Here is a 22,754-nt window from a genome sequence, read left to right on the forward strand (position 1 = left end):
TGGATACCTTTCCCTGAACCTGAAGAACCGGATGCCTCCCAACACACATCAATGTTCCAGCAGCAGAGAAAGCCCACCAGGAGGGAGGCAATGGAACAGAGGAGTGCCAGGGGGTGCAGCCTAGAGGTGGTGTTCTGGAGACAGAAACTGAAATGGCTTCTTGGCTGCTCCCAACCTTTGTCAGAGCAAGTGTCTCGGTCGGAGCTATCCGTGGTCCTGCAACCTCACTTATTTTCCTGTGGGATCTGCCATTGGATCAGAACACAACATGTTCTCATCCTGTAGGTTTCCCTGCCAACCCAATGTAGTGACACAGACTTCATGAGACCCACCAGAGCAAAGTGTATGGCCCAGCCCATATTCTGTGGACGGGCCAAGAGATGCTTAAACCTTTTCACCTCTCAATCTGTGGATTCTTAAGTAGCCAAAATGGCACCACCACTCCCAGAAAGGAGCCAGATATCAGTCTGCTCCAGGGAAACTCAAATATTTGCAGGTGTGCTGGGGGGGCACCTGGAAGGGGGGGGGAATAAGGAGGCAAAATCCCCAGTGATGAGTAAGCATGCTCTGTGGCTAAGTCCCCATATGGTAAAGGTAAAGGGACCCCTAAGTCCCCATATAAGGTAAAGGTAAAGGGACCCCTGACCATTAGGTCCAGTCGTGGTCGACTCTGGGGTTGTGGCACTCATCTCGCTTTATTGGCCGAGGGAGCTGGCGTACAGCTTCCAGGTCATGTGGCCAGAATGACTAAGCCGCTTCTGGCGAACCAGAGCAGCGCACGGAAACACCGTTTACCTTCCTGCCTGAGCAGTACCTATTTATCTACTTGCACTTTGACGTGCTTTCGAACTGCTAGGTGGGCAGGAGCAGGGACTGAGCAACGGGAGCTCACCCCGTTGCCGGGATTCGAACCGCCGACCTTCTGATCGGCAAGTCCTAGGCTCTGTGCTTTAACCCACTGTGCCACCCGTGTCCCTGTACTATACTGTACATTTAAAGCAGTATCATGCCACTTTAAGCACTTGCAGCTTTCCCCAAGGAATCCTGGGAACTGTAGTTTGTTAAGGGGGCTGAGACTTCTTAGGAGACCCATTTCCCCTTCTCATAGCTACAATTCCCGAAGCTCTCGGGGAAGAGGGATTATTAAACTGATCTGGTAAGGGAATAATGGTCTCCTAGCAACTCTCAGCACCCTTAACAAACTACAGTTCCCAGGATTCTTTGGGAGAGGCCATTGTCATTTAATGAGCTATAATACTGCTTTAAAAGTATAGTGATTTGAGGCCTATTGGGCAAAAATCAGGGCAGAAGGGGTATGGGGCATCCTGGAAATAGACCCCTGGTCACTTGTTGGAACACTTCACACTGCAACATTTTGTTGCCAGTCCATCCTGTTTAGATAAACAGTAGCAGCAGCAGCTTGGGAATTGGATATATGAATTTAGCTCCATGTGCTGGGAGATTTGGAGTGTTGCTCTGCTAGCCAGAACAAACAATTTAGGAAAACTTGTGTTTTCCCCATTAACTTTAACTGTGGTATTCCTAAACAATAGGCTACAGATAAATAAAATAAACATTCTTTCCGGACCATTGAATTTAAGAATTACACTGAGGAGTAAACAAAGGACCACCTTTTCCTTTCAAAATTCATTCCCAACCCCCATCTTTATTACCTAATAACTGACATATATAATTTAAAATACATAGATGATTAGCCACATAGTTTTATTTTGTTTTATTTAAAGCACTGTTTTTGTTTTAAAAAACAAATTCATCTAGTCCTGAAGTAACCAGGGTGCTAACAGTTAGGCGTTTCCTCAGCAAATGCCTAATCCTAAATCAACATAAAACATGTTTTATATAAAGCAGTTTCCCCATGTTTCAAAGTAATAAATTTCAGCTATGCCTGAAATAATCTGAGAGATAATTATGACATCACCTCAGCAAACACTTGTTCCTAAACTGGCAAACATTTTGGGTTCTGTTTTTGTTTTTAAGAAGAAGAAGAAGAAGAAGAAGAAGAAGAGGAGGAGGAGGAGGAGGAGGAGGAGGAGTTTGGATTTGATATCCCGCTTTATCACTACCCTAAGGAGTCTCAAAGCGGCTAACATTCTCCTTTCCCTTCCTCCCCCACAACAAGCACTCTGTGAGGTGTGTGGGGCTGAGAGACTTCAAAGAAGTGTGACTGGCCCAAGGTCACCCAGCAGCTGCATGTGGAGGAGTGGGGAAGCGAACCCGGTTCCCCAGATTACGAGTCTACCGCTCTTAACCACTTCACACTGGCTCTCGAAAGTCAGAAAATTCTGCTGGACCTGTAACAATCAAGGTGTTGACAATTGCATGCTCCCTCAGCAAATGTTTTCTTCGTTAATCACCATTTGCTCAAGGTAAAATGAACTCCCTATCCCAAAAGCCATTCTTCCTCAGCCAGGTTAACCTTGCCTTTCAGGCTGGCCAGGGAAAAAGAGGCTAAAAAACAGCTGGGGGCGGCAAGAGGTTTGCAGAAGAAAACCAGTGAGCGGGAGAAAAGGTGAACAGGCAGTTCACATCCCCCAAACCTATTTATTTATTTTAAATCTATCCATTTAAAATAGGCTGCAGGGCAGCTTATCATTGCAAGCACAACACCGAAATAAGGCCAAATGGTCATTAGAAATGTACCAACTATTACAACTGCAAAACGGTGCTGAAAAATAATGGTCACATCTGCCCCATATGTTTAAAACACATTTAGAGAATATGATTTCTCCTAAAGAACCCGGATGATAGTTTTCACAGGCAACTGATCAGCCACTGTGATAACAGGATACCAGACCAGATGGACCTCTGACCCAATCCAGCAGATGCAAAACTGCCATTTTAAAACCTGCATTCATTTCTCTCTCTTCTCCTGCTATGGCTTCATGCAAATGCAGGATTCTGAATGGGCACTGTGAATTCTCCAATGGGGACTGCGCTCTGACTCTGGGCAAACCCGGGGTTGTGGTGTGCAGCACTACAAACCTCCCATGGGGACTGCGTGACGACAGCCTTACATTTCTATGTATATAGAAAGAAATGCATGGCGCTGATGGGACCTGGGCAACATTTAACGGCAACATGTAAAGAAAAGGCCAAACCAATTTCTGGAAGGTGGAGGCTGGCAGCAAGCCTGGCAGGCTTCTCCTAAAAAGAAGAGTCAAAAGAAGATGCAGCTACTGACAAGGCCCTGTCTGTTGTCCAAAGTGTCTTCCAACTTTGGTAATACAACTGCCAAGTATTACCATAGGAAGAGAATTAGGAGTAAGCTCTCGTCTGATGACTAGCTAGTCCAAATGCCCCCAAATAAGAATTATGAGGGGGGCACAGGGTTGAAAACCCACTTTCTCCCTCATTCTCTTTTGGTCTGCTCTTTAAGCAGTTCATTCCCAAATTCCAAGACCTTCTGTGCCCCATCTTGCTGTGGGTCAGTCCCAAACTAGGAAGAACTCCAGGGTTTGTGTTTTGCTTCAAGGGGTGCAATGGGTAAACAGTGTGTGTTGCAGCTCTGAACCCAAAGGAAAGCCACTGGAAATTGTGAAAGCATTTGCCCAGGAGAACTCTTCTCAGTGTTAGAATGCAAGGTTCTGTAGGTACAGATAGGTAGCTGTGTTGGTCTGCCATAGTCAAAATAAAAAAAATCCTTCCAGTAGCACCTTAAAGACCAACTAAGTTAGTTCTTGGTATGAGCTTTCGTGTGCATGCACACTTCAGAGTAGTTCTTCAGGTTCTTCTTCAGGTTCTGTAGGTTATTCTCATGGCGTATTTGCATTCTGACAAACAAATACACCTCTTATGCTCCCTCCTTCGGCATAGGCTAAATGTTATCCGTCACAATCATAGTTTGCTTACTTCACCAAGTGCCACTTAGCTACCTGTTTGAAGCAGAGGTTCAATGGATGCTTTAGGTGAGATTCCTGCATTGCAGGGGGTTGGACTAGATGGCTCTCATGATCCCTTCCAACTCTACAATTCTATGATTTTATGATCTCCTATAAAGAGCCTAGGACTTGCAGATCATAAGGTCAGCGGTTCGAATCCCCGCGACAGGGTGAGCTCTTGTTGTTCAGTCCCAGCTCCTGTCAACCAGCAGTTTGAAAGCACGTCAAAGTGCAAGTAGATAAATAGGGAAGGTACACGGCATTTCCGTGTGCTGCTCTGGTTCACCAGAAGCGGCTTAGTCCTGCTGGCCACATGACCCAGAAGCTGTACGCCGGCTCCCTCGGCCAATAAAGCGAGATGAGCACAGCAACCCCAGAGTCGGCCATGACTGGACCTAATGGTCAGGGGTCCCTTTACCCTTTACCTTATAAAGAGCAGCGGCTCACAATTGGTATAGTAAAAATTACATACACATACAAAGTTGATATAGATCGAAGACCAGGTGTGAGGAACCTCCAAGTGCTTCTCAACTCCAGTCTCCATCAGTCCCAGCAAGCATGGCCAATGGCCAGGAATCATGGAGACTGTAGTGCAGCGACATCTGGAAGACTTTAGGTTCCTTACATCTGCGCAAGACCTTGTGTAAGGCAAAGTGGTTCTCAAAGGTTACCAAAAAACCTCATCTCAACTAAAAGCCTTCTGCTTTCGGATGAGTAAACGCAATATGAATTAATCTAATGCCAAGAGTTGTTTTTTACTCATTCCAGAATATACCTTTGCTAATATGAGATAATCTACTAAAAGATTAAAAGAAAGCAATTGAGTTTTTACACGAAACAGCGAAAGGCCTGAGATAAATTGTAAATCAGGCCAAGATTAAAGGGAGGTGGGAGAGAGGATTAGGCATACGTGGGCTATACTATGATGCAAGTAAATTGATGTGATTTAAAGATGAAAGTGATTCTTTTTTATCATTAAAGCAGTGTTAGTTAAAAACAAAACAAAAAAACACCACATGTTGCTTTGGTTATCAAAGAGAAAGGAGATGCAGGTTACCCTCAAGAAAATGTTATTATTCAATCATTAAAGATCACAAAGATTATAATGTAAGATTTATGACACTGTGGGAAAGGAAGCCATTGTACTGTCAGAAGAAACACACCAGGGTTTAACAGGAGCAGCTCAAAAGCGTAACAGCAGGGAGTGGAGGACAAGATTAGAAGAGGATTGGCGTCTGTATTTGGACCAGCAACTGACAGAAAGTGTTGTCCCTAAAACCAGAGGATCCAGTAGTGTGTAAGGCACCAAGGGTTCCAAAGTGAGAAACTCTGGATCCACAAACTAAACCTGGATGTATATTTTTTTAAAAAAAAATCCAGCACACTTTTCCAACCATGCCATTATACCACAATTTGTCAGTCAATACGGCGACTCAATGATGACTCATGTTCAAGGTGTTACTATTAGTACATAAAGCCTTTAACAGTTTGGGAACAGTTTACTCACAAGGTTGCCTTACCCCACACAGGTCCACTCCAGCACTTCAGTCTGAGGGACTGGCACTGCCACATAATATCCGTTCTGCATTTGGAAGAATAGATTTTTCAGGGTGGAAGTACCTATGGATACCAGGCAGGTGCCTTCACCTGACGCCATTTTGTTGTTGTTGTTGTTCCTTCCAGGCCTTGGCTCCAAGCAATTTTTTCCCAGTGACAGAGTAGCTTCTTAGAGGCTGGGCAGTCTTTTACTTCCCTTTCTTCACCTCAGCCTGTCTCTCTCATTCTTGTCAGAAGCAAGTATTTCTCTGAATGCAAGGTGCTGGGAATCACAAGCAAGGAAATAAATTTGCACTGGGGTTCTTCTTGTGGGCTTCCCATAGGCCCTTGTGAGAAGAGAATGGGCCTCTGGTTTGATCCGCAGGGTTCTTCTTCTGCCAGGGTGTGGGGTGTTGAGACACCTGACATTTCACTTCCCTCTGTCATGGTCTGGTTCACGGGTGATCAAAGTCCCGGCAAGGGACGTCAGGACCGGGGGCAAGATGGCGGGGTGGGAGCAGGAATGGGGTCCAGAAGCCAGGAGTCAGAAAGCCAAGAGTCCAAGGTTCAGATAGCCGGGAGTCAAGAAGCCAAGGGCCCGAGGGTCAGGAAGCAAGGAGTCACAAAGTCAGGGGTCCGAGGAGCAAAGAGCAAGGAGTCATGAAGTCAGCGGTCTGAGGAGCAAGGAGCAAGGAGTCACGAAGTCAGGGGTCCGAGGATCAAGAAGCAAGGAGTCACAAAGTCAGGGGTCCAAGGATCAAGAAGCAAGGAGTCACGAAGTCAAGGGTCCAAGGGTCAAGAAGCCGAGGTTCAAGGATCAGAAAGCAAGAAGCCAAACACAGCAAGGCAGGAAATGTGTTGCTGTGGCAAAGAGCGGAAGGGAAATGCTGACCTCTTATCCCTTCCCGGCTCTTGCCACCAGGTGCTATGAGTTACCAATCGGTCTCACCTGTGTGGCCGCGCCTTGCCTCTTCAGAACAAACTTAGGAAGGCCCCAGTCCTGCAGAGTCCTACTGGTCACAGGGCCTGGCTCCTGCACACACACCTGACACCCTCGCCTGAGCTGCGCTAAAGCTCTTCCCAGAGCTGTGTTTTGCCATCAATGCCTTCTCCAAATGAGAATTCTGTGCCTTCAGCTCCTTAACCTGGTCGTTCACCTCTGTGAATCAGTCAGTTTGAGTTCTTAGTTTTATCACCTCATTCTTGACCCCCATCTGCCTGAGGTGATGCTCTTTTCCTCCTCAGCTTTGCAAACCCCTCTTCTTCTTCTTCTTCTTCAGATTTGTGATGCAATTTGTGCCACCCAAAAGCAGTCCATGTACCGCTTCCTCAAGCTGTTACTTGCTTGCCATATCCTCCTTTTACACAAGCACCTTGCCCTTGAGTAGTTTTGTCAAACTGATCCCTTTCCCCTCAGGGCTCTTCACCTTCTATTATTTTCTCACTGACAACCTCCTTCAAGAAGAGGCTTTTTCCTCCTTAACAGAGAGCACAGGTAAAGATAGCCAATTTATTTGCAACAAACTGAAGTGAAAATTTGTAAGTGTCCTTCATGGGTCTCTATGTGTGTGTGGAAGGGGGGAATCTTGAGCCACAACTACTGACATGTGAATCTGACCATTTCAGTTTCTTGTTTTGGTTTTTTTTTAAATTCCAATCTTAAGTATGGTTCTCCACATTTCTTTCTTTACAATGGTTTTTATTAAATATTCCAATCATATGTATCATTTTTTTTACACATTTTCTTCTTGATTTCCCATCCCTCCTTCCCTGGTGTTTTTTTCTTCTTCCCCATTAACAGCTCCATTAAATCACATCTACATTTATTTTCTAAGCCCCAAATATGCATTCTCTACATTCTTCCGGTGCTCATATCTCAAATCCTGTACAGGATTCCATATAAGAATGATAATTCAACAAGTAGCCCACTAATGGCCTCCATTCAATTCTCCGTGTTTCCACCTCAGTTTGCAAATAAATAAATAAATAAATAAAGTCCTCATCTGAATTCCTCAGCATTTTAGTGTGATTTTTTTCCTAATATACACATTTTTGTATGCAATTTTTGCCTAATAGACACATTTTTGGGGCAAAGCAATGTTCCCAAATATAACGCATTTTCAGACGTTATTTTCACAAACATATACATTTATATGTACACTTCAGCCTAGTATATTAATTTTTGTACACATTACTTGGCTGGAGAATTGAATTGCAATATTCAAACAAATGTGAATTCTGAAGGATGCCTGTGTCTTGGGTTGCTTATGATTTCAGAAAGAGAGTAATCTATGGGATCCCCATTAAAGGCAAAATGAATTGAATTTTGACCCCATTTTTAAGCAACACAAAGGTAAAATGTGAGGGTTTAACTGTTTGTTATTTTGTTCATCAATCCTGTCTCCAGAGATGCAAGGCTTGCTACTCCCCAAGCCTGGATTTCATTTAATGCCCTGCTTGAAATAACCAAATTGGGTAAATATTTAACCTCCCACTTCAAAGTGCCAGAAATCCAAGGGTATTAGTTCTTTCCAGCAGGGAACTGGGCAGCTTATAATATGTGTGGATTGCCATCTAAGGTTAACAGGGGGAAAGGTACAATACTGTGGCGACAATCTCCCGCAAGCCCCCCTTTCAAGGATTGGAGATCTGAGCCTGATTGAGACATTACCTCATAAGCCTGAATCTTAAAATGGGGTCACAAACAGATTATTGTTTTTATGCACGGTAGCATGTACCTCCTATCATAACAGGTAAGATTCAGCAGTGTATCTGTCGTCGCTACAGATTGAGGGTTGTAGCCAACGTGACTCTAAGTTAAAGTCACTTAGCAGCATAATGGTTCTCCTGATGAACTGTTTTGTGCCAGTGGGACATTGTTGTGCAAGAGAATGCATAAGCAGCCTCTGTTAATTTTGTTCCACAACATATTGAGGAATCTGTTGTGCAAGACATTTCCGCCTGTACAACTGTAGCGCTGGATTCCTCAGTTACACGACACTGAAACTCACCCATCTTTTAGCGCAAGACCCTTTGTGCTAATTGATGGAGAACATTGAATACGGCCTTAAGAGAACTTTTAATAGCTGGTATCTGACCCCAGCCAAACTGGCCAAGATGTACAAGAAAAGCTCTGATGTCTGCTTTAGATGCAAAAAAGGGGTTGGTACCTTTATGCACATGTGGTGGGACTGTGCAAAGATAAGAGAATTTTGGGATATAATATACAATGGACTCAAAAATATCTTTAAATTCTCATTTGTTAAAAAAACCTGAACCCTTTTTGTTAGGCATTATGTCCATTGATATACAAAAAAAATCACAGAACCCTCTTCATATAGGCAACCACAGCAGCGAGGATTTTAATAGCAAAAAACTGGAAAGGTGATGTAATCCCCACAAAAACTGACTGGCGAGCAAAGATGATAGAATATTCAGAACTTGCAAGGATGACTGGGAGAATAAGAGGAAATTCTAACCAGAAATTTAGTAAAGATTGGACAATGTTCAAAGAATATCTTTAAAAGTACTGTAATAGCACAAATCTCCTGACAGATTTGGATTGAATCTTGAAGTTTAAGGAAATTATAAAGTAATTCCCCCCCCCCCGATAATTACCTGAAAAGAATAATAAAAATGAAGTGTGTATTGACTAATAAGGTATAAAAAGCACCATGAGGTGAATCGGAAGTTAAAGGGTATGTAATGTCAAATGAGGTGTTGTTAGTCAGTGTCTATGGTTTGTTTATGTCATTTTTTGTTGTGTTTATGTTCTTTGTAAATTGTAATAAAGAATCTTTATAAAAAAGAGAACTTTTAATAGCACACAATCATGAATAAGAACAGTGCTTAGAATACTCAGAGATAAATGAATAAACCACAACATCGGACGTTCTAAGGCTGTGAAGTAATTGGTGGGAAGCCACCTCATCTAGTTGAGCTCTCTAAAGATAGAATTATTCCCCTAATTTGGACGGTGGCAGGTCATTGCCTACTAACTAATGGAACAGCTTGTTCTGCCTCAGCGTCCCATATTTATAGCTGGCCAAGCAGACTTTGATGACCGTGGCCAATAAACAGTGACCTCAAGATTCTGTCTCCAGGCAGAAAAGAAGGAGGAAGAGAAGAAGCTTTTGCCTTGAGATTTCAGTTTCTCACTTCTCTGGCAGACTGTACATCATCTCAAGAAAACTTTTAACTAGTTGCTATCTGGAGTAAGACATACATAACAGGCAACCAAAGGGATATAAAGAGGGGGAAAGGACCTGCTTTCTCGGTTCTATTTGTGTAAAAGAATAGGATGGATAATACCTCTTTAAAAAGCAGTCTATGACCAAGCTAGCTTTCACTAAGGTATGTGGCACCATAATGTTATGTTTCCCATCTCCTATTCCGCCTTGTATTCGTCGCACACAGCACTGTTTCTGTTCTGCTGCAGTTCAGATTCTGCCAAAAACGACACTATTTTTCTCACTGTCCTCTGTGGTGAAATTAGATGTTAAATAAATCACACAATTCTTATGTAAAGTGCATTGTCATTATGGTTTTTACTAAACCTGTTTATTTCAATGCAAAGGAAACACAAGGCAAATAGTGGGATAAAATCAATAACATATAATCTGCAGACCGAAAGGAACCACAACAAATACTGTTCTTATTCGCTGGATTGATTTCCATTCTGGACATGGGATAAATACGTGAACACCAGCAGTTTCTATTGCCATATTTTGTTCCATCAGAATTCTCCAACACCTCTGTGTATAGCCTCACCCCCAAAAAAGAGAGAATGAGAGACCCCAGACTACCATCAAGGGACAGGCACAATCAAGTACAGTGGTGCCTCAGGTTAAGTACTTAATTCGTTCTGGAGGTCCGTACTTAACCTGAAACTGTTCTTAACCTGAAGCACCACTTCAGCCTATGGGGCCTCCTGCTGCTGCCGCGACACCAGAGCCCGATTTCTGTTCTCATCCTGAAGCAACGTTCTTAACCTGAAGCACTATTTCTGGGTTAGCAGAGTCTGTAACCTGAAGCGTATGTAACCTGAAGCGTATGTAACCTGAGGTACCACTGTATTTTCAAGAAGCTTTTTTTTATAACACAGTTTTGTGTTTCTCCCTCAAGAGCGATTTGGCAACAGTACAATGAGATAACTGTATTTTACCTCCCTGATTCCTAAATGTCAGTCTCCCGGCTGCAATGTACATTAAATGCCCATTAATGCAGCATTCGGAGCACCAAATACCTATAGTGTGCATGGATGCCTCTGAGTGGGGGGAAACCAATTAGACCAACCAACCTTACACAGATATCTCAGCTGGTAATTGTCTATATTCCACTATGAAAATTAAGAAAAGCAACAACATTACAAGGGTATCTCTGTGTCGGGAAAATATTGAACATCACCAAGATAGCTTGCACCTCCCAGAATGCAGAAATCTCTCTGTGTGCGCCATAAGCCCCATGGAGGTCTCTTGGAAGGGATGTCCGAATCCTGAGTGTGATGGCCTGGGATTCCGAGTCTGAGAGTGAACCGGAGGAATCCCAGCCGGCACAGGAGTCCCCGCCTCCAGGGCCGGCTGAACTGGGGCAAGGCTTAGATTCTGAGGAGCCTGCACCTGTGCCAGATCCTCAGGAGCAGGCACCAGGTGAAACCATTCTGGCCCCAGAGGTGCTGGAGGACTCAGTGTCTACAGGTGAGCCTCCCCCGGGGCCCAGTAACCCTTCGGCCTCTCCTGAACTGCAGAGGCTTAGGGCAGAGAGGCGAAGGGAACTGGTTTCTCCCAGGAGGAGTGCTCGCCTTAAGGCCAGGAGAGGCGGGGCTCCTGGGGGCCGGGACCGCTCCTGGCCTTAGAAGGAGATAAAGGTCAGTCAGCCCGGTCCCAGGTTGCGGGAGCAACGTCGTTGTGGAGTACCTGCTGTTACCCAGACCTAGATCTGCACTCCCAGTGTGCCTGTTCCTCGCCCGGCTGCCCAGTGCTGCCCTACCAGTGTTCCTGTTCCCCGCCTGGCTCCCTGCTTCTGCCCTACCAGTGTTCCTGTTCCCCGCCTGGCTTCCTGCTTCTGCCCTACCAGCGTTCCTGTTCCCCCACCCGGCTCCCTGTTTCGGACCTCATGTCTCATCTAGTGATCGTCTACCCTGCTAGTGACTCTGGACTGAACTTTGGCTATGGTAATAGTACCTTCCCCCCCGGGACCAGCACACTGAGGAGGAATGGGAGGAACTTGGGGAGTTGTATGCCCTTCGGAGGGATGCGGGTGGCGCTGTGGTCTAAACCACAGAGCCTAGGGCTTGCCGATCAAAAGGTTGGCGGTTCGAATCCCCGCGACGGGGTGAGTTCCTGCTGCTTGGTTCCTGCTCCTGCCAACCTAGCAGTTCGAAAGCACGTCAAAGTCCAAGTAGATAAATAGGTACCGCTCTGGCGGGAAGGTAAACGGCGTTTCCATGCGCAGCTCTGGTTCACCAGAAGCAGCTTAGTCATGCTGGCCACATGACCCGGAAGCTGTACGCCGGCTCCCTAGGCCAATAAAGTGAGATCAGCGCCGCAACCCCAGAGTCGGTCACGACTGGACCTAATGGCCAGGGGTCTCTTTACCTTTAGCCACCTCCTGCTGTGGAGCTGTGCTGTATCAGTGAAAAGCCTCTCTGTTTTGGAGAAGCGACTAAATCAGATGCCAGTCGGTGTCAACACCACCCCCATCTCCAAGGACATGGAGACACCAGCGCAGGAGCAAACGGACCTCACAAACCCGACCACCTCAAAGGAGCACCTGTATGCTTACCTGGTCCCGGAACTCAGGCTGCTTACTGCACTAAGGCTGTGTCTGCCCCACTCTTCAAAAGGAAAGTGTACGGGGCGTGTTGGATCAATATCTTAGCTTCCACATAGCCATGCATACCTTTTGTACCAGCTGCACCTTGTTACCCATGCCTTGGCTATGTTCCAATCTGATTTATGCATTAAAGCCTTTGGCAGAAACTGGACTGGGCGAACAAGTTCTTGATCTGGCACCGAGGGCCAGGACAGTATGAAGTGGATGTTATGCCCTTCCGAAACAATTTTTAAAAAATAATGACCCTTGTTCAGGGTATGTACAACTTGTTCTATGCATACTAAAGACTTTAACCAGTTTGCTGAACAGGGTTTCTGCATAGCAACCGGATTGGGGGAGATTGCAATACGATCTCAGAAGGGCTCCCATTAAATAAATGCAGTGGTTACACTTTTGAAGACACAAACTGGGAAGCACGTTGCCCTAAACACAACCAATTTGGTAGGTCATGGATGGTGAAGGTCTAGAATTGGCACACCAGGGGTTTTGGTTTTTCTTGTCCCATAGCTCCCTGCTCCCTGCTTACAATACATGGCGACCATCTGGAACAACTCAATTTAGGATGCCACATCTTCTGTGATAAATGTCTGGAAGCATTTCCAGAGAAGCATTCGGTCAGTTCTGCCATCCACATCCACTCAACATAATTAAACTTTTGCACAGGCCCAAGTCTTCTACGTCAACGCTTTCAGATCCCCAGCAGCCAGAGGCAGAGGTCAGAAGCTTGCATTGTGCAAAGCCAGCGAACAGAGGATGCATTCCAATTGTCTGCCGAGGTCTACAAACAGTAGCTTGATCTTAGAGAGCTGCTAAAAAAACACACCAAAAAACCCCAGCTGTTTTTGCACTTTCATCAGCAAAAATTTGCAGCCCTCCAACTCTTGGAACAAAGGGCTATCAGGATGAACACATGGGCGCTGAATGGAACAGTCTCCACTGTGCCCTTGATTCAAACAATTCAACTAATGCTTCTGGAAGCCCAAACACAGGCTGTGGATTTACTGCACAGAAATTGTTCACATGCAGCTCAGACCAGTGCTTTTTCAGAGGAGTAAAAAAAAAGCTGGGGTGGGATGAGAGATGGCGATTGGAATCTGCATGTTGTTGTTGTTGTTTAGTCGTTCAGTCGAAGACAGAAGTGCCTGGCGTGCTCTGGTCCATGGGGTCACAAAGAGTCGGACACGACTAAATGACTAAACAACAACAACGAGTCGTTCAGTCGTGTCCGACTCTTCGTGACCCCCTGGACCAGAGCACGCCAGGCACTCCTGTCCTCCACTGCCTCCCGCAGTTTGGTCAAACTCATGCTGGTAGCTTCGAGAACACTGTCCAACCATCTCGTCCTCTGTCGTCCCCTTCTCCTTGTGCCCTCCATCTTTCCCAACATCAGGGTCTTTTCCAGGGAGTCTTCTCTTCTCATGAGATGGCCAAAGTCTTGGAGCCTCAGCTTCAGGATCTGTCCTTCCAGTGAGCACTCAGGGCTGATTTCCTTCAGAATGGATAGGTTTGATCTTCTTGCAGTCCATTGGGCTCTCAAGTGTCTCCTCCAGCACCATAATTCAAAAGCATCAATTCTTCGGCGATCAGCCTTCTTTATGGTCCAGCTTTCACTTCCATACATCACTACTGGGAAAATCATAGCTTTAACTATACGGACCTTTCCATCCAACCACTTCAGTGAATTGTTTTTAAGAAACCACATGGCTCTGGAAAGCTCACAGTTCAGACATAAGAGTGATGCATTTAGAGAGACAACCGAAATCTGCAACAAAAGGTGGGATCCTGTTCAGATCCCAGACAACCACAAACATTACTACTACTGTATTTCTTCATTCTGAGATCGCCATTAATCCTCTGGTGCACAACTGCTTCTCTTACAGTTTAATTGGTGCAAAGGTACCCTTTATGGTACGCAGTTTATCTGAATTAACTAACTCAAACTCACATATAAGAAAAGATGGCCACAATGGTCAGCCTCTATGGGGAAAAAACATGCTGATCTAGAGAGCCTTCTGATTGGGCGAGGCTGATAGGTTTTTGGTCTGATCTGGCACTTGGCCATGAGGTCTGGTGCTCAGCAATCAAGAAATGCAGAAAGAGCCCACACCAATCCTGTAACCAAATGCCCTCCATTGGTATTGGTCAGAGCCTCTGCCATTGGTATATCGTATGCATAATGGTCTCATTTCAAATGACCAGTTCTCAGTACATGCTGCATTGTTGCAATGTGTATTAGTCACTTGGTTTCATCAGGCTAATTCTCAGGAGCAAAGTAAGGTTTCTCATAGAATCATCAAGTTGTAGAGTTGGAAGGGCCAATCCCGACAATGTAGGAATCACAACTTTACCAGTCTAACAAAATATATTCTAGCATGCACAAATGCAAATATAGCAAAGTAAAGCATGGTACAAACAAACAGTGTTTGCATATCTCATAGGTGCAGGTGGGCAGTCGCCATGCCCAGACCCATCAAATCAGACTCAGTGCTGCCATCTTTGTTCTCTCTTGGCATGGGCTCTTACCTGCTTCCCAACTCATCTAGACCCTGGTCTAATAGAGTGAACCGCATTGCAGAACAGGTCCTCAGCTCACCTGTCTGACTTCTTTTCAGCCCCAACTAGCTGTGTCAAGGGATGCTGGGGTATTCCATCAGCCACAATTTACATGCTCGCCTGATTTCATAAACAGAAATCATGCAAGCGAATGTGAGTGGTATTGGCTAATATGTTTGTGTCCATGAATGTTACATAAATAATTACAGTATTTTCTGCCCAGTTCTTAACATTTCCCTTCCATTTAAATGTGTTGCTGATTTTTCTGTAGTAAATCACATTCATTCTGGCTGTAGAGGAGGTTTTAGCAGAAGCTGAACTGTAGTAGAACGGAAACAGCTTTGATTGCCATGAACACAGGACAGGATGGAAATGACTGCCTCCTTACACCAGGCTGTGCCTCTACTTAGCCCCCCCCCCCCAGATATGTCAAGCCATCACCCCCACCCCAGCCAAGCTGACTAAAGGCCCCCAAAGAGCTGGACTTGGCCTGGAGATGAAACAAAAACCTTGGATACCACTGAAGTTCAAATATAGAACAAGAGGCGAGTTTTATTATTCCACGTGTCCCAAAATACATCTTAGCAAGGGAGTCGGTTCAGATCTCAAATTATACACTGTTTATTCCCACTGGAAACCTAACGCCGAATCCTTTTCCTTAAATCAACAACAAAAAGTCTTGGCTCTCATCCTTGTAAAGAAGGAACTCGACTCTTGTTATATTATTTTCTTATCAAAACAGGAAGGAGAGACAGAAGTTAAAGACTTTTTTCATTTGCAGGAATCCTTTGCTGTGCAAAAGCAACCAACATAAATGATCACGGCACAATGTACTTTGGCCAGGTTTCTTGAGCAGCGAGAGAGCTGTAATTGTGGATAGGCACCCGCAGTTCAAAATACAACATGGATTATACACAGACTCAAACAGCCAAACCACCAAAGGCACAAGCCTTTCTTCAGCTATCTTGTTGTACAAGGCAGATGCTGATTTTATCAATGTTTCCTTTTCTGGAAAGGTTTTGGACACCAGCCAGGATCTTGGAGGAGGGGGTTAATTTGGTATTTGCTCAGCTTCTGGTACAGACTGATGGGGGCGGGGAGCAAAGACTGAAGGAGAGTTTTCTTTGGGTCTTTGGCTTTTTTTGGCTTTTAACCGAAGATGGTTTCCCTTCTCCCCCCTTTTTTTTTGAATTCGGCTATATTAAACAAGCAAGGGAGAAAATGCGAAGTCACAGGAGAAAAGAAAAATATAAGTAATACCATGTTGGTTAGGGAGATTAGGATCCTCCAATCCCAACCTGGCAGATCAAAGGCATTTATCAGCACCTTTGAAGTGGCTCAGGACTAGATTTCTAAAGCAGTCAGTTCTTCGGAGTAGCAGAAAATGAAAGATATAGAAAGAACCAAAGATTGCCTAGTCCACCCTCCTGATTAAAGGTGAAATGATTCACAACTACTGTCACAGACTGGTTGGACGCAGGGGAATGGTAGGAGGAACCAACTAGGGGACCCCCAAGGGAAAAAGACTTAGAGCCTGGAGTTTGGTGGTGGGACAACAGTGAGTAGTCAGAGGGAGAAGTCTGGGAAGATGAGGTGCCGGAAGCTAAAGAGATAACAGGGCTTAGTGAGGAGGGAGAGTCTGTGACAGAGAGCATTCCAGAATCAGAGGCAGAAGCTGAAACAGGATAGTGGGATGAGGAAGGCCAAGAGACAGAGATGAGTTGGGCTGGTGCAGAGTCCCGGGTGTCTCCCCTGCCTGCTGTGACAAGCTCCCCTCCCTGATGTTCTCCCGGACCCAGAAAAGGCATGAAGTGGCAGGAGCAGTCTCAGATTGCTTGGAGAAAACCTTAGGCAGTTGTGGGAAGGCAGGGACTTTCAGTCCTCGCAATTGTCTCTACCGAATAAGAGTTTATGTGCCCAGTAGGCTTAGCACTCCTTTGCAGATCCTGTTTTCTAATAAAGAGTTAACGTCAACCACTATGTGTGATTTACTGCTGGCTCGCTCCTGACAAACTACCAGGCCCAAACTCAGATTAGACTATGCAGATGAAAGAAGTGTGTTTATTAATTAAAATTATCTCCCCAGCTTCCTCCCAAAGGAGCACAAGGCGGCAAATACATAAGGGGTAAAACAATAAGGCAGTCAGTGATGATGGGGTTATTTTGCAGACAGTTGGGAGACCTCTGGAGTTACTCTGGTACTTCCTGACTATTGAACTGATTCCTTTTTATTGTAGTTCTGGCTGCTGTAGTTGCTGAAAGTATAGAATTATAAAAATATTTTTATTATTTATACCCCACCCATCTGGCTGGGTTTCCCCAGTCACTCCGGGCGGCTAAGAGCATATATAAAAACATAATAAAACACCAAGCATTAAAAACTTCCTGATACAGGGCTGCCTGTCCCATCAGGACATTTAAACTATTGTTATTTATGGATCTGAATGTTTTATGTGTATCATGAACCACTCTGAGATTCATAAATGTGCATCTGAAAAGTGGTTTATCAGTTTTTAAGATAAAAAGAAATGGGATATGACTACAGATCTACAGAATGTGTACATGGGGTTACACAAACATAGGAGCCAATAGTTTGCACTTCATCCTTGCCCTGTATCACCTGGAATAAGTGACTCTGCTATGGCTACACTGCGGTTGTTGGTGTTAGCAAAGTCACTTACATAACACAGGAGTCTAGAGACAAAAGAAATCTTGATGGCATTTTACAGAGGAAACTGAACCTCCCAAAAAATGTATAGTTTGAGGATAAAGAAACAGAGAGGGGCAGGTCTCATCGGGGGCAGGCTTAGGTCCAACTTAACATTCGCCAGAAAACTCCCTCACAGCAGCACAGCCAATCAGAGCACTTCCTGTCTCAGCCAATGGCTGGTTGCCAAGTAATACCTCCACCACGTCCCAGGATTGCTGACTTTAATATGTCAGCATCCATCTGTCTCGAGAGACAATGGAGTATGCCTCCAGGGGTGAGGTCAAATTGCTGCAGCACTCAAGTGACCTCCCTGGGGCATAAGCTTGGGCAGTGTTTATATGCCAAGTCCATCTTCTCGGCCTCACTGATGTGGTCCAAAGGAAAGCAGAGCAATATGTCTGCCACCAGCTTGGCTGCGGGAGGAAGGAGGCAAGGTACAAAACAATTGCCAGGGACTCCATTCTGGTTTAGTGTAGCCTTTTTTTCTTCCCAAAGGTGGTGGAGGTTTAGGATCAGAGTTTTCCTTCAAGACGGGCTACCTTACCAGGTTGGCGAGCCCTGTCTGCCCCTCGCTTCCTTCTACAGCACATGCAGAAACCGCCTTCTTGACTGTTGGACCTGCTATTTATCTTATCTACTCAATCCGCTAGAGCCTGTCTTTGCATGGCAGGGAAGTCCCTAACTCATTGAAGGTTTGAGATGCGCCGGTTACCCTCACCTGGTTAAGCCCAGCCAGTCAAAGCTGTTCCTGGAGTGTGGCTGCTGTCACATGCTGACAGTTTCCAGGAGCCACAGATGAGAGCTGAGTGCAGGGTGAGGACCAAATGAGGACAACTACCCCAGGAGGAGCATGATGTCTCTCCCACCAGAGGTACCCCCCTCTCCTAACACCCCAAAACAGTGACAGCAGATGTCAGGGAACTGCCATCAGCTCAGAGGCAAGAGGTGGAAGGGCAGTTGTGTTACAGGGAGCCTCCGAAGATCTTGCGAAGCAGTTCTTCCTCTGGCGAGGAGGGAAGCCCCGCTCCAGTGGGGAAGGGGCGCAGGGATCAGAAGATGCTAGGGAGAGCCTCAACACCAAGCCTGAGCAAAGCGGAGGGGAGGCAAGTCCCCCTTTGCCAGCGACCACTTTGCGCAGTAGGTTTGCGCGCAGAAAGGGGAGGAGAAGGATGGGGGGGTCACACGACTGTTATGCTGGGGAAGGTATAAGGACCACCCACTCCCAGATTCTGCTAGCGACTGAGCAGACATGGACTTGCGACGCTCTACATTGTAAATAGTTTGTACAGAGAATAAAGCCTGAAAAAGACAGGTTGGAGTCTTGCCTGTTTTGCTCTCAAGCAACAACATCAGCACCGGACAGTGTAATTAACCCTTAAGTTGCCAATTGCTGCTGCAGCTCCAACAGTTGCTCCAAGCGCCTTCCACACACAAAAATGAAGCAGCCGCAGAAATCTGGTTGCCTTAGATTTTCTACCGATGCTTCTTCTGCAACACTTCACAAAGTCTTTCCCCACTACATAAGGAATATGGAATGGTGGGGAGGGGAGGGGAGACGCTGAATTGCTGAGGTGAGGTAGAGATAACGTTACCTAACCTATTTCTCCATCTGAAACAAAGACGTCCCTTTTTTTTAAAATGCATTCAATCCAGTTACAAGGAATGGGATTCTTATGAAAGAGGAAATTGTTAGCAGTGTCAAATTCTGCAGTTTGCATGGTGGATAACAGCCAAATGGAATACGCACATTTTTTAAAAGCCAGGAGAGTAATTTGAAGATGGCAGAACCCAAACTCTTCTGAATACAACAAAACTGGCTGGGGTGGGGGTGGGGGGGGGAGAGGAGAAGGAAATAATTCCACTTCTGTCACTGCCTACTAAAGGCACTGTGGTGTCTTCAGTTACGAGACAACCAACACAGATGTAAGACATCACCCTCCTGTTTTAGCAAGGTGCTGAAACACAGTAAATAATGTTGATGGCTATTAAAATAATGAGATTCTGCGCCAGGGATGTTGCAACTCCAGATGTGAAGGTCATTCCTGACACTTAATAAATAATAGAAACTGTATTGCCTTCTGCCTCCTTTTAATCTTACAATAAAGAGAGGAGGACTGTCAAATGTCACCTCTTATTTTCTTCATCTGCGCCATCTGCACGCCTCTTTTTAGCCACACGCTCCCCGTTTGGGGGAGGAAGTAGAGAAGGGAGATGATGGATATGTTGAGCACTTCCAGAGCGATTTCAAATGGTTCCCCCCCCCTCCAAAAATAACCTGCTGGGGAAAACGTTGTACCTTGAAAACAAGGTACAATTCTTTTAAAAAATAAAATAAAATAAAATAAATGCCTAGAAGCTCCACTTCACACACAACCTCAACATTACTGTGCCATTGGCTGGTGTTTGGACTTGCAATTGATGGATGAAAATTTGAGCAGGAAAGAACACTGAGACAAGATCACATCGTAAAACACACGATAACTACCTTGGCTTCATGGGATGTATCATAAATGCAGGAGACCAACGAGGTGGGGGCTGTGATAAGATCGCAAGAAGTGGATGCAATCAGGCTCCTCAGATATGTCTCTGCACCTTACATTTAACACTGTATTATGCCATCTTAACATTCCTGGTTCTGTCTAGGTTTGTCATTGCCACAAAAGACAGCATCTTAAAAAGAAGAGACATCACCTTGCCAACAAAGGTCTGAATAGTTAAAGCTATGGTTTTCCCAGTAGTGATGTATGGAAGTGAGAGCTGGGCCATAAAGAAGGCTGATCGCCGAAGAATTGATGCTTTTGAATTATGGTGCTGGAGGAAACTCTTGAGAGTCGCATGGACTGCAAGAAGATCAAACCTCTCCATTCTGAAGGAAATCAGCCCTGAGTGCTCACTGGAAGGACAGATCCTGAAGCTGAGGCTCCAAGACTTTGGCCATCTCATGAGAAGAGAAGACTCCCTGGAAAAGACCCTGATGTTGGGAAAGATGGAGGGCACAAGGAGAAGGGGACCACAGAGGACGAGATGGTTGGGCAGTGTTCTTGAAGCTACCAGCATGAGTTTGACCAAACTGCGGGAGGCAGTGGAAGACAGGAGTGCCTGGCGTGCTCTGGTCCATGGGGTCACGAAGAGTCGGACACGACTAAACAACAACAACATTCCTGGTATAATACTGTTTTCTGCCAAAGAATCCTGGCATCTTGGAAGACATTAGATCATACTGATACAGTGTACTGGTCCTCAAGTGTATGGCAAATAGCCTTTCCTGGGGGGGAAATGACCACAAATGAAAAGGGCAGACCACAAAAGACTTTCCTTTTTGCCAAACTGTATTATTTTATTTCCTTTACAGACAAGGAGGCACATGGTAAGTGAGTTCCTTGGATATATGCTAAGGCACTTGGATGGCTGTGAAAATCGACCTCTAGTCCAGGAAGGTTTTGTTAAGTTTTGACTTTGCATCTGAGATTTCTCTTACATTCCTGCACAGGAACACATTTAAAAAGATTCACAGTATGGGTTGAGATGCAATGTTGCTTGCAAATAACTATCCACCAAGCTACCTGGCAAGAGTGTTGAATTTTTCAGAAGAAAGGGAGGAGGGAAGCTTCTAACCCAAGACAAGCTTTTTTTTTCATATGCTTATGTGATCTCTTTTGAAGTGCATCCAGAAAACATCTACTATATTTAAATTTGCAAAATCACTGTGATGACATTAGACAGCATTAAGCAAAAATAAATAAATCCTAATTATGTCTCGAAGCCATAGGAAGTATAGCTCTTCTAAAATATTTTGTTGTGGGTAGCAGGAGAGCAAGTAGAAAATATCTGCATTTCTTCTTTGCATTCTTCCTCCAAAATGTGGCACTCAGCTGCATACTTATTTCCTTGCCCAAATGTGAACCATCCTATGATAGCTAAAATCCAGCCACACGTGCAGATCTTAACATAGTTCCATTTATGTTTAGAGCAATTTTCCAGCCTCTAGATTGGGGTAGCCAATGAGGTACTCTCCAGATGTTGTGGACTACAACTCCCATCAGTCCCAGACAGTGTGGTCAGTTGCTAGGGGTGATGGGAGTTGTAGTCCACAACATCTGGAGGTCGTCTCTCCCCACCCCATGGGTTGACCCTGCTCTAGCTACTGATGCCGCTTACAGACTTTCAAGAAAAAGGCTCCTGCTCTGGTGCCATAGACTTTTCCAGTTTGTTTGCTTTTAGTTTTTAGGTTTTTTTGCACCATGCAGATTGTTTCTTTCTGGAGTCAGCCTTGCAAACTTTTGCAAAGTTGAGTTACACATATGGCAGGTCTGCCAAAAGGTAGTGCCTCAATCTTTGTTGTGCTTCCTCAACATAGATAATCATTTGTGTATCTTTTTGCAGATTTGTTCCAACTGTTTCCTGTGCCATTCAAATTGAAATATTCCGTATATTTTAACTTCTGAATCCCTGATAGCTAATTACAGCTAATTCCTGATAAGTGCGCCTGCGAGTCTTATAAAACTGCATATCTGTTTTAATAGCCTTAAGGCTGCAATCCTCAACAGACTTTATAGGGCGTAAGCCTCTGGACAGTAGAGAGCTTATGGCTAAGTAGCACTGTTTAGCTGCAATTCTATGCACACTTACTCGGGAGCAGAGATGTAGAGAGACATCAGTTTCCATTTTGACCCATGCCGTGCTGCTTCTGTTCTGCTGCAGATCAATTTCCAACAAAAACTATGTTATTCCACAATGTGGCAGATCTTTATGTATTTATTCCACACTATTCATTTTGAAACAAAGGAGATGCAATGCAAACCAGAGAGGATGATCTATCACTTACTTACCATTTGCGGACTGAAAACAACAACAACAACAACAACAACAACAACAACAACAGGGATTTCAAATTGTAATCACTGGATTGATATCCACTCAACATGGGACAAATAAGTGAATACCAGCAATTTCTGCTCCTGTTTCCATTTCCATCAGTATACTCCAACATCCTTACTTGGGAGTAAGCTTAATTTACTTCTTTGCCAACATGCATAGCGGTGATCTACCACAAAAGATTCAACAATTTCCTTCTTGTGCTGTGCTCTCATGCAAAACAGACCTCTTCCCAAAATTTCATTTACAGGCACTAGCTATGAAACTGTGCATATCACAGTCTCATAGCTAGTGATAATCTTCATTCAGTTGCACCTGCAAGCAGTTCTAGTGCCTCTGACCACGCT

General features: G+C 44.9%; 1 protein-coding gene across 37 annotated transcripts in view; it reads right to left on the reverse strand.

Moving 5' to 3' along the window:
* The window catches only part of ARVCF (ARVCF delta catenin family member), a 608,790-nt gene that overhangs the window by 262,565 nt on the left and 323,471 nt on the right, over positions 1–22,754 (reverse strand). The window contains exon 1 of one of the 37 annotated variants that reach the window (XM_083479008.1): positions 12,219–12,256. The exons of 34 other annotated variants lie outside the window; for them this stretch is intronic. The gene's annotated coding sequence lies outside the window, so the exon portion shown is untranslated. Of the gene's footprint in view, positions 1–5,419; positions 10,745–12,218; positions 12,257–22,754 lie in introns of those variants that run through there. 2 more of the 37 variants (XM_083479023.1, XM_083479020.1) reach the window with 2 other exon arrangements.

Source organism: Podarcis liolepis (assembly GCF_965112155.1).
Source record: "Podarcis liolepis genome assembly, chromosome: 15".
In the NCBI taxonomy this organism is placed as follows: domain Eukaryota; kingdom Metazoa; phylum Chordata; class Lepidosauria; order Squamata; family Lacertidae; genus Podarcis; species Podarcis liolepis.